The sequence below is a fragment of the Gossypium arboreum genome, chromosome 10, assembly GCF_025698485.1.
Source record: "Gossypium arboreum isolate Shixiya-1 chromosome 10, ASM2569848v2, whole genome shotgun sequence".
NCBI classification, from domain to species: domain Eukaryota; kingdom Viridiplantae; phylum Streptophyta; class Magnoliopsida; order Malvales; family Malvaceae; genus Gossypium; species Gossypium arboreum.
The window spans coordinates 30,253,500-30,265,729 of NC_069079.1; the positions used below are offsets into that span (position 1 = coordinate 30,253,500).

At 36.2% G+C, this 12,230-nt stretch overlaps 1 non-coding gene across 1 annotated transcript; it reads left to right on the forward strand.

Annotated features, from left to right (window-relative positions):
* The first annotated feature begins 7,278 nt into the window (after positions 1-7,278).
* Positions 7,279-7,385, forward strand: LOC128283138 (small nucleolar RNA R71). Its single transcript, XR_008273479.1, has one exon. It is a non-coding gene; the product is annotated as a small nucleolar RNA R71 (small nucleolar RNA).
* The last annotated feature ends 4,845 nt before the right edge of the window (positions 7,386-12,230 follow it).

Here is a 12,230-nt window from a genome sequence, read left to right on the forward strand (position 1 = left end):
TGTGATGCAGTTAGCCAGCTTGTCTGGAAATTTTAAAATGAATTGTATGAGCTGTTTAAGTAATGAATTAAGTCCGTTAACACCTCGTGTTCGACTCTGGCAACGGTCTCGGGTACGGGGCGTTTCAGATAGGGCCAGTGGCTTATCAGCTAGAGTTACCTCCAGAACTGGATCACATTTACGATGTCTTCCATGTGTCCATGCTAAGGCGATATCGTTCTGACCCAACTCATATCGTGCCATTTGCGGAAATTGAGGTACAGTCGGATTTGACCTTTGAAGAGGAACCTGTGCAAATACTTGATCATGATGTTAAGGTGTTGAGAAGGAGGTCAGTCCCGTTGGTGAAGGTACTTTGGAGGAACCATGGCAAGGAAGAAGCTACCTGGGAGACCGAAGAGGCAATGCGTCAGCAGTACCCTCAACTGTTTGGATCAGGTAAATTTCGAGGCCGAAATTTCTTTAAGGAGGGTAGAGCTGTAACATCCTGATTTTCGGGTTTTTAACGATTCTTGATATTTTAAGTAAATTTCTAAAATTTGGTATGTGATTATAGAATTCATAATTTGGGTATGTAAATGGGCCTATGGAAGGCCCATGAGTTGGCCAAAACCCGGTAGAATTTTTAAATTTTGGACTTAGGAGTTAGGGGTTCTGGCTAGGTGCCCTTATATTAAGTTGTGGGTAAAACGTATCACAAAAAGAGCTTTGGTAAAGTGGCATGGGTGACGCCACTAAGCTCCTAAAAAGGTGGCGTGTGGAGCATAGAGGAAGACCTGGGTTCGATTCCCTGTGTTGGCAAATCAGAGTATTTATTTTTATGTGCAGGAAGGGTAAGTGTTGGAACCTAAGTGGATTCTGTAAGAGGAGAGTTGGATCAAGTCAAATGCATAAATTAAGGAGGGATAAGGGGAGAGATTTTAGGGATGTGATATGGAGATAGAGTTGGCCGAATAAGGGAGAGTGGAGAGGGGTATTAGGTTAGTAATTTCGGCATTAGGGTCTTAGTTGTGCCGATTTCTCCTTTGGTGTGTAGCCTTTTTTCTCACTTTTCTTTTCTTTCTCCTCTTGCCGATTGTTCTTAAGCTAATCCCTCTCTTTTCTCTTTCGTTATTTCTTCCACAAACTCTCTACTTCTCATTCTTCCTCTCTCTCATTTATAGTAAAAGCCGAACCTATCATTCTTTTCATTGCTAACCGAATAGCAACAAGCTAAATCCTGAAGGAGTCAAAGGAAGTCGATTTCTTTATAAAGGTATACACTTGTTCTTTTTCTTTTTTTAGCCGATTCTTGTTATTTTAAAAAGCCTTTCAACTCTTTTGTCAACACCCTTTTTGGTCCATAACCACTTTTTCTTCACTGACCCAAAAGCCGAAACCCCTCTAGTTTAAGGAGGTGGCCGAATGTGGGTATAGGCCTTATGGGGTCTCCTTTTAATATTTTTTGGTTTATTTAGTGGAGGAGCAGCAAGGTGTAGTGTAGACTTGGAGTAGCTTGGATCACCGGAGTAGTTAGACCTAGTCATCAATCGCGACAAAGGTAAGGTGCCTAAGGCCATTATGGATGGTGGCCGAATGTGTAAGTGTTAATATTGGATAGCTTTTGATTTGGTTCAATTATTGTGAGCTGATCTATTTAACAAATGATTATAGGAGAAATCGTGTAGGAGATCTCGTCGAGGAATATCACAAATCAGGTGTGTAAACGAACCCTTTCATAGCTTAAAGCGATAAAATGCCGAAAAGCCGAAATGCCGGAATCCTGGCATTTCGAGGACTTGTGAGAAAGCGAACGCTCACTAGTTAGTTAGAATCGATGAGACGATGAACGAGAATGACGGAAATGGTAAGAATGTGATTTTTGGCGTTCTTGGTAAGTTGGGCCTCGAGGGGCCGAAGTGGGGCCCATTGGGCTTTCAGGCCCATTTGGGTAAAGTTGGTAGAAAACGGAGATATGTTAAATTGCATGTTAAGACTGTTAATACTGTTATGGAATATAGGCTAAATGGGCCTAGATGACGAAATTGGCTAAGTAGGGCCCATTAGGGGTTTTTGGCCCAATAACTCGATTTCGCTAAAAATGGGCCAGAATCACTGTTTGCACCCATAAATTGTTAAGTAATCATTAATAAACATGGAAACCCTAATTTTTGGTAAAATTACAAGATTACCCTTATAACGTGAAAATGACCGTTTTGCCCCTAGGTAAAAATGACCATTATACCCTTGGGGTTTATATATGAACTTAATGCATGTGATTTTGATAAACATGATATGTATGATATGCACATGACATGTATGATATGCACATGATATGTATGATATGCACATTAGATGTTCATAAATGCATTGGGTTGGGTTTTTATATGGATGGAGGAAGTGCAAAAGGGCTTATGCCCCAGTTATCAAAAGGGCTTATGCCCCAGTTATAAAAGGGCTTATGCCCCAGTTATTAAAGGGCTTATGCCCCAGTTATCAAAAGGGCTTATGCCCCAGTTATTAAAGGGCTTATGCCCCAGTTATTAAAGGGCTTATGCCCCAGTGATCAAAAGGGCTTACGCCCCAGTTATTAAAGGGCTTTTGCCCCAGTTATTAAAAGAGGCAAGGCCTCCAGTTATATGATAAAGCAGCTATGCTGCCAGTGGAGAGTTATGGCGGGGTGGGTCGAGTTAATCCCCACATGGTGTGCTGGTTGGTACGGGTGGAGAGTAGCGGATGGTGGGTTGAGTAGTCTCCCCAAATGGGTTTGCATACATTCATTGGTATTTCATGTGATATTGAAATGGGCTTGCATTCTTTCATTGACATTATATGTGATATTGAAATGGGCCTATGGGCCATACCGTTTACAGTAAAGGCTTCGGCCCAGTAATATGAAACTTGAAAAGGCTTCGGCCCAGTGTTATGAAATATGAAATATGAAAAGGGTTATGGCCCAGTATATGTTTGAGATTGGATTTGGGCTTAGACCCAACAGTGCTTATTGTTTTGGGCTCTGAAAGGGCTTGTTGCACATCGAGTTTCCAAACTCACCCCTTTCCTTAACCTTGCAGTGAGCCTTGATGTGGGGACTTGGGCGGAGGGGATTCAGAGTGGCCACGGTGATCGCCTTTGGACTTTTAAATAAGTGTTGGTTTTCATTTAATTTCATTTAATTATTATTTATTTTAAATGTAATAAGGCCAATTTTAACTTTCCTTTTATTTCTTTTCGGGATTATTTTAACTTTAATAACTTTAAAATTGGTTGATAATTATTCAATTGGGCTAGACTTAGGACGTGTTTTCAGAATGAAACTTGTTTCCAAAAGAGTTCAACACCACGATTTATCGATTTATCAAAGTCGTTCACTTAAACAAATTTAAACTCGATATAACAAAGTGTGGCTATGGTTGTGGGCATGTCTAGGATTGGATCCAATCAAAGAGCTTGGTACTTAAGCAGCCTTCATGGCTCACCTCCTCTGTCTCGGATACCTACCTGGTGCCTAGCTTCCATACACTTTGCTAACTCAACAAAACATATGGTTTTTAAACACTAAAACGAAACACGGATTTTTAACTCCAATGTGGCACGTCAAATTTGGCCATAACGTCTAGGCCGGGTTTGGGGTGTTACATTACATTTACCATAGTATATTCAATTTGTGATTAAATGGTGTATGAGTACATAGTGAATTCGGGTAAGTGTGTACAAAATTCATGATGCACACATGTGACATAAGATTTCCTTGTGATGTCATGTTTGAATTCGGCTAATATTGGATTAAAGCTTTATTCTTTTTTTTTTGTTAAGATAATTGGATCATTACATTCTTGAAATTTCTTAGGACTTATTGAGTTAATAACTCACTTGGTGTGTTATTGGTTTTGTATCGATCATCTTGTCGAGGAAAGCTTGGAAACCGTTACGAAGTCATCGCATCTTTTGACCACCTTTTTGGTATCTTTGTTAAAAACTCTAGTAGACATTATGGCATGTATAGAATGATATTTTGGGAGGTTGCTTTTTTGATAGTATTGTATATAAAGCCATACGAATATGGCTAAAGTTCTATGTATGGATTTGATAATGGTTTAGATATAAATCTTGAAGTGAAATCAACTTGACTTATAAGTTCATATTGTTATATGAGTGTAATTATGTTATGCTTGAACTAACATGTTAAGCATTCGAGATACATATTATGTATGTGTATTCGGTCAAGAGGAGAAAAAACACCAAATGAATAGAATAGTTTTAGTTGTATGATGTTATACATTAAGCTCAAGTCCTTACACTTTTACCCTTTTTGTATGTACATACTATAGAAGTTACTCATGGAAACATGCTATTATTGTTATAATTATTTAATTACATTGGACACGGGTATTAAGGTGCTATAGCATTAATTAATTTATCCCTTAAAGTATTAAATGCTTCTAAACACTTTTGATTGAAATTAAAAGGTATATCTTTTTCTAGCAATTTAGTCTAAGGCTTAGCTATTTTAGAAAAATCTTTAATAAATCTTCTATAAAAACCAGCATGTCCTAAAAAGCTTCTAAGAGCCTTAACCGAACTAGGATCGGGTAATTTTTCGATTGTTTCTATTTTAGATTTGTCCAATTCAATCCCTTTACTAGAAATTTTATGCCATAATACAATACCTTCTTGAACCATGAAGTGACAGTTCTCCAAGTTAAGCACAAGGTTCGTTTCCTCACATCTTATTAAAACTCGTTTTAAAATTTTAAGGCAGAGATGGAAAGAGTTACCGAATATCGAGAAATCATCCATAAATACTTCTATGATATCTTTCACGTGTTAGTAAAAAATGACCATCATACAGCGCTGGAAAGTGGTAGGAGCATTACATAATCCAAAAGGCATTCTACGATAAGTGAACATACCATATGGGCATGTGAATGTGTCTTTTCTTTATCTTCAAGAGCTACTGGGATTTGGAAGTACCCAGAGAGTCAGTCTAAAAAGCAGTAGTACATGTGCCTGAATAATCTTTCCAACATTTGGTCAATGAATGGCAAGGGGAAGTGATCTTTTCTTGTGGCATCATTTAGTTTCCTGTAGTCAATGCAAACTCTCCATCCTGTGACTGTCCTTTTTTGGGATTAATTCATTCTTCTCGTTGGTCACAACCGTTATGCCTCCTTTCTTAGGGACAACCTGCACTGGACTTACCCAAGAACTGTCAGAAATAGGATAAATAATTCCATTGTCTAGAAGTTTAATTACCTCAGTTTTAACAACTTCCTTCATGTTGGGGTTCAGTCGTCTTTGAGCTTGCACACACGGTTTGTATTCATCTTCCATCAAAATTTTGTGGGTGCAAAAAGAAGGGTTGATTCCTTTAATGTTAGAAATTTTCCAAGCTATGGCCTTTTTATGTTCTTTTAATACTTGGATTAATTCCTCTTTCTCCTTGGGTTGCAGGTTAGAAGCAATAATAACTGGTAATGTAGAATTATTTCAAAGGAATGCGTATTCCAAGTGGTTTGGTAATTGTTTATGTTCCAGTTTGGGAGGCTCTTCAATAGAGGGTTTTTGCTTAAGTTCATCATTCATCTTAATGCCATCATATTCTACTTGTCTTGAAGAATGCTTATTAGGTTCATCATCTGTCTCTTCTTCTTGAGCTAGATACAGTTCCGTCGTGTCCTTCTGTATAATTTCCTGAAAAGAGTCTTGAATAGTATGATCAATAGAATCGATAAAATAACATGAATCATCCTGGTCCCTAGAGAACCTCATAGCATCATAAATTTTAAAGATAATCTCCTCATCACCTACTCTAAGTACCAATTTACCGTCACCCATATCGATTACAGCCCTAGCAGTGGTTAAAAACGGGCGCCCTAAAATTAAGGGCATTTTCACATCTTCGTCCATGTCAAGCACAACAAAGTCAACAGGAAATATGAATTTATCTATTTTCACAAGTACGTCTTCTATAATAACCCTAGGATATTTAACAGATCTATCGGCTAATTGAATGCTCATCCTAGTGGGTTTAGGTTCCCCAAGACCAAGTTGTTTGAACATTTTATATGGCATCAAATTAATGCTACCGCCTAAATCAGCTAATGCTTTCTCAACATTCAGACTACCAATTAAACAAGGGATAGTAAAATTTCCTGGATCTGTTAGTTTGGTTGGCAGTTTGTTTTGGAGTATGGCTGAGCACTCCTCTTTGAGTTCTACTATAGATAAGTCCTCGAACTTCCTTTTATTTGTTAGAAGCTCCATCAAAAATTTTGCGTATGTAGGCATCTGCGAGATGGCCTCAACAAAAGGTAAGTTGATATGTAATTGCTTAAAAAGTTCAAGAAACTTACCAAATTGTGCATCAATGAGGTCTTTTTTCAATTTTGCTAGGTATGGAACTGGCGATTTATATTCCTTCGGCACTAGGTTGTCACTATTTTTGGGTTTTTCTTCCTCCCTTTCGCTCATCACGGCTTCTTGTGTTAGCTTCTTTTCAAATTTCGCTAACACTTTCCTTAGCTTCTTTTCAGATTCCGCTAACACTTTCCCACTCCTTAGTGTAACTGCTTTTACATGCTCTTTTGATTTGGAGTTACTAGGTAAACTTCCTAGTAGTCTTTCTGAAATTAGTTTGGACAGCTAGCCTATCTAAGTTTTGAGCCCTTAGATCGATGCTTGTTGATTTTTAAGTGCTGTCTCAGTGTTCTAGAAATGGGTTTTTGACACCGAGATAAATTTAGACAGCATCTCTTCAAGGTTCGGTTTCTTTTCCTGTTGATAAGGTGGTTGTTGAAAACTCGGAGGATGTTGTGGTCTTAATTTCCTTGACCGCCCCAAGAGAAATTGGGATGGTTCCTCCAACCTGCATTATAAGTGTTACCATATGGGTTATTTTGGGATCTACAGTTATTGTTACCCATATATTGGACTTGCTCCTCCTCGATGCTAGGTTTGAAGGGTTGATATTCTGTGCATGCTCCTCCTCCATTCGAATCAGACCGTATTACTGGGTGAACCTATGAAGAACTAATAAAACCATCAATTTTCTTATTCAAGAGTTCTACTTGATTAGAGTGCATGGTGACCGAATCGACGTTATAAACACCGACTATTTTTGTTGGATTTGTCCTCATGACTTGCTACTGATAGTTATTCAGTGACATCTCCTCTATAAACTCATAGCGTCTTCAAGTGTTTTATTATTGATGGTTCTCCCAGCAGCTGCGTAAACCATTTGCAGAGTCGAAGGATTCAAGCCATTATGGAACGTTTGAAACCTGTAGCCAAAGTGGTAACCCATGGTGAGGGCACCTTCTCAAAAGGTCCTTGTATCTCTCCCATGCATCTTAGAGTGTTTCTAAATCCATCTGCACAAAAGAAGAGATATCATTACGTAATTTAGCCGTTTTAGCGAGTGGAAAATATTTTAGTAAAAACTTTTCGATCATTTGTTCCCAAGTAGTAATTGACCCTCGTGGTAACGAGTTCAACCACTATTTAGCTTTGTTCCTCAATGAAAAGGGAAACAACCGAAGACGTATCGGATCATCAAAAATGCCATTGATTTTAAATGTATCACATAGTTCCAAAAAGTTTGCCAAGTGAGCGTTGGGATCTTCATCCTGCAAACTATCAAACTGAACAAATTGCTGTATCATTTGAATTATGTTAGGTTTCAGTTCAAAAGTATTTGTAGCTACAGTAGGTCTAACTATGCTCGGTTCAGCTCCTGTTAAAGAAGGTTTAGCATAATCATACATAGTGCGTGGAGCAAGATTTTGATTAACAGCAATTGTAGGAGGTAGAGAATTTTCTTGGCTTTCAGCCATCTCCTCGATTGGGGTTTGAATATCGTCCTCTTACTCGTTCTCTATGTATCTTAAGCTTCGCCTTATTTCTCTTTGGTTTCTGCGAACTGTTTGATCGATTTCTTCTCAAAAAGTAGTGGTCCTGACGGGTTTCTTCTAGTCATAAACTATAAAAACCTGCTAAGAGAAAGAAGAAGTAAATTAATAAATAACAATAAAATAAAATTAACTTGCAAGAAAAATAAATGGCTAAAGTAATAAAAATTGAGTGTTCCTAATCTCTTAGTTCCCCGGCAACGACGCCAAAAACTTGATCGTGATTTTCGTGATAGATTTTAAATATTTATAATGGATCGTTCTTGAAACTAACTATTATCACAATGTAGGCAAGTGTACCTATCGAACAGTAGTATAATTTTAGCAAGACTAGATTGTCGAACCCAAAGGAACTAAAAGTACTAGTAATGACTGTCTTTTTATTATCTAGCCTAAGAATAAAGGGGGTTTTGTTTTAACTAACTAATTAACTAAACAAAGAATTCACAGAGAATGGAATTTGGAGATTACTTTTGGAAAACGATTGAATTAAGACAATACCTAAGGAAAAATCCACCTAGACTTCACTTGTTATTCTGACTCCGAATCGGACGATTTATTCATTTAACTTGTTCCGTAGAGATCCCTAAGTTATGTTATTATCCCTATTCAAGACTAATAACCTCTAATCCCTAGACTGAATAATTGAGACTTTTCTCTAATTAACACCCTAGGGTTGCATTAACTCGATCTATGGATCCCCTTATTAGGTTTCACCCTAATCCAGCAAAATCTTGTTACCCTATCTCTAGGCGTGCAATCAACTCCGCTTAATTATGACAATTGTACTCTTAGACAGGGTCTATTCATCCTTTGAATAAGAGCTTATCTTGAATCAGTGTCCTGGGATATCAAAACAAGAATTAAAAACACATAATTAAGAACAAGTTAAATATTTATCATATAATTCAGAAAATAATAAAAAGATTCGTCTTAGGTTTCATTCCCCTTAGGAATTTAGGGGATTTAGTTCATAACTAAAAAGGAAAACATCTCTGCAGAATAATGAATACAAAGCATAAAGAAAACCCAAAACTCCTGAAGAGAAATTGAGGGGAGATCTTCAATCTTGATGATGAATCCGGCTTCTGAGATGGATCAATCGGATTCCTTCGAGTAATTTCTTCTTTCCTCCCTATGCCTCTTTTTTTCCTCTTCTTCTATGGTGTATTTATAGGCTTTGGAATGCCTAAAAACCCTTAAAATTGGCCTATTCTAAATTGGACTAAACTTGGGCTCGGTAGGGACACGCCCGTGTACGATTACTTCAGGCCGTGTTCGAGCCTGTTAGAATGACACGGCCAGGTGGTCTGCCAGTGTGAGGAAGTCCAAGCCGTGTTGATTTCGTACTTTGGCCCATTTTCTCCGTTTTTGGTCCGTTTCTTGTTCCTTTCACTCTCCTATGCTCACTTAAGTATAAAACATGAAATTAAAGCATTAAGAGCATTGAATTCACCAATTCTAAGGAAAAAGCATCCATACAATGTGTTAAGCATGGGGTAAAAATATGTATAAATTACGATTTATCAGCGATTAATGCTATGGTAAAGCTATGGTAAGTATACAATGGCAATTAGAAGGAATAATGATGTATGCAATATGTGGAATTAATGAATACTTGGAAATGCTATGGCAAAATGAGAGTAGGAATGTAATGGAAATTATGAGAATTACTATTGGAATATTATGTAAACGATCAAGTAAATAACTAATAATGATTTGGTAAAGATACGACAACAAAGAATAAAGGATATATGATGTTGATTTGGAAGGTCGAGAATACTAAGAATCTACCCTTACTGTCAATAATGCCTTAGCAAAATCATACTCAGTTTACTAATTTGAAGAGTTCTAAAATGGTCTGCTTCTTTCTAGAGCAAAAACCTTCAGTTACCTTGCATGTGTCTATAAGCATTAATATGGTACCCTGCATTGTTTTCCTTCTGTATGAATGCTGGTCTATGTCTAGAGTCTACTGCAAGTTTCAGTTGAGTACTTGCTCATATCATTCAATTTTGATCCAACTAATTCAACCTTTTTAAAATTAGATTTAGTTTATGGGCATGCTGAACAGTCATCTATGTCTAGGGTGTAACACTCCTTACCCGAGATCGTCGCCGGAGTCAAGCACGAGGTGTCACCGGACTTAGCTTACTAATTCAGGGCATAAAACTTTACTTTTAAAATTAATTTAGTTTTATTCATTCAATATGTCCCTAAAACGGGTCCTCGAGACCCTAAAATATGAAATTGAAATGGTTCAGGAACAAACTGGAATCAATAAAAAATTTTCCGATCACTTAAATAAATCAAAACAATTTATTTCATCTTTCATAAATAAACTGTCCATCTGCGTCATAGTCACTAAATAAATCATAACTCAAGATACGAAACTTGAAGTTAAAATATGTAAATTTTATCTAAAACTAGACTCATATATCTTCTTACTAAATTTGTTTTAGAATTTTTGGTTTAGCCAATTAGTATATTTTATTAGTTAAAGTTTCCCCTATTTCAGTGTTCGGCTGCTCTGACCTCTATTTACTACAAATTAATTTTCTCCCTATACAGAATTCAAATAACCATGCTGTTTATTTCTATTAAAATTAGACTCAATAAGGAATCTATAAATATAAATTATAACTTCTAATTATTTTTATACAATTTTTAGTGAATTTATAAATTCAGAATTGGGGATTCAGAAATCACTCTGACCCTATCTCACCAAAATTTAAATATCTCATAAAATACAACTCCTTTATTTACTTTGTTTCTTTCATTTGAAAAATAGACTCAATAATCTTTAATTATCTACTCATTCACTATCTAAATCCATTTCTACTATTTTTAGTGATTTTTCAAATTCACATCATTACTGCTACCCAATACTGTTTTAAAGTTAATTTCACCTTTTTCATGATTTCCATGGAATAAGTAGCATTTAGGCATACATAACACCAAACATATCCTTGATTAGCCATTCCAATAGCTAATCATTATCAAGCATTTACATACCATTCATTAGCCATATCATAAGATCATACACACAAAATGGCTATGATTATATACATGCCATACTCAAAATGAAACGTCTAGCTATACCAAAATAATCCTTGTGATAGTGTGCCGGGACCTCCGACGTACTTTACGATCCTCGAGTTAGCTTTACAAAACTATAAAAAGAATGACAATAAAGGGGGTAAGCATTAAGCTTAGTAAGTTTGCATGCAAAAAAATAACAACATTCATAAGAATTATCTTACTACTTGGCATGATACTACTTAATGTAACTTCATTAATTGTCATAGACATATTTTAAACTTGTTCACTTACTCACTTACTCACTTACTTAAATACTTAATTAATAAAATTTATTAAATCATTTTACTTACCTTTTTCATTATCAAGCATACATGAACATTATATACTTACCTTTGCTCTTCTAGCATGTACTTGTCTTACATTTTTAGTATAACTCATCTTACCTTACATTACCTTGATATTCTCTTTAAATTTTCCCGTTGAACCACTTGAAATACTAAGGATACATGGGTACCTTACCATTGCAATGACTTTTCATGGTATTACATGGTATCCATTTTGAAACTTACCATTACCATGTCTCGACATGGTCTTACATGGTATCCTTGCCTTATGAACTCACCAATGCCATGCCTTGGCATGGTCTTACATTGGACCTTTGCCTTATAGTAACTTATCAATGCCATTTCTTGACATGGTCTTACATGGTATCCTTGCCTTAGAAACCTTACCAATTGCCATGCCTTGGCATGGTCTTACATGGTATCCTTAAACCCTAATGTCATGACATTTGTATCCTACACATTCCTAAGGTTCAACCGGGACTTTTTGAAATTACTTCTCCGTCAATTCATGCTTGAGTCTTCTTTGAATAATTTCATAAAATAAATATACACGTGATGGAAATTAACAACATTAACATAAAATAATAGAATATTGCATTTATTTACCGCAAACTTACCTCGAAACAAAATACGATCAACTATATTGATTTAGTCCACTATCTTTTTCTTTCCCCGATCTAACTTCAGATTTCATTCTTCTTGATCTATAATAACAAATTTAGCTTATTTAATAGTCACATTTATTAAAATAGTCCTTGAATCAAATTTTGGCAAAATTAAACTTTGCCCTTAAACTTTTACATATTTACACTTTTTCCCCAAGGCTCGGAAATTAAAATCCATCCTATTTTCTTATTTTTTATGACATGTTGATCATTTTTCCCTTCTATGGCAACATCAAATTCTCACTCTAACATGTACTTATGAACATTAGGTATTTTTACCAATTATGTCA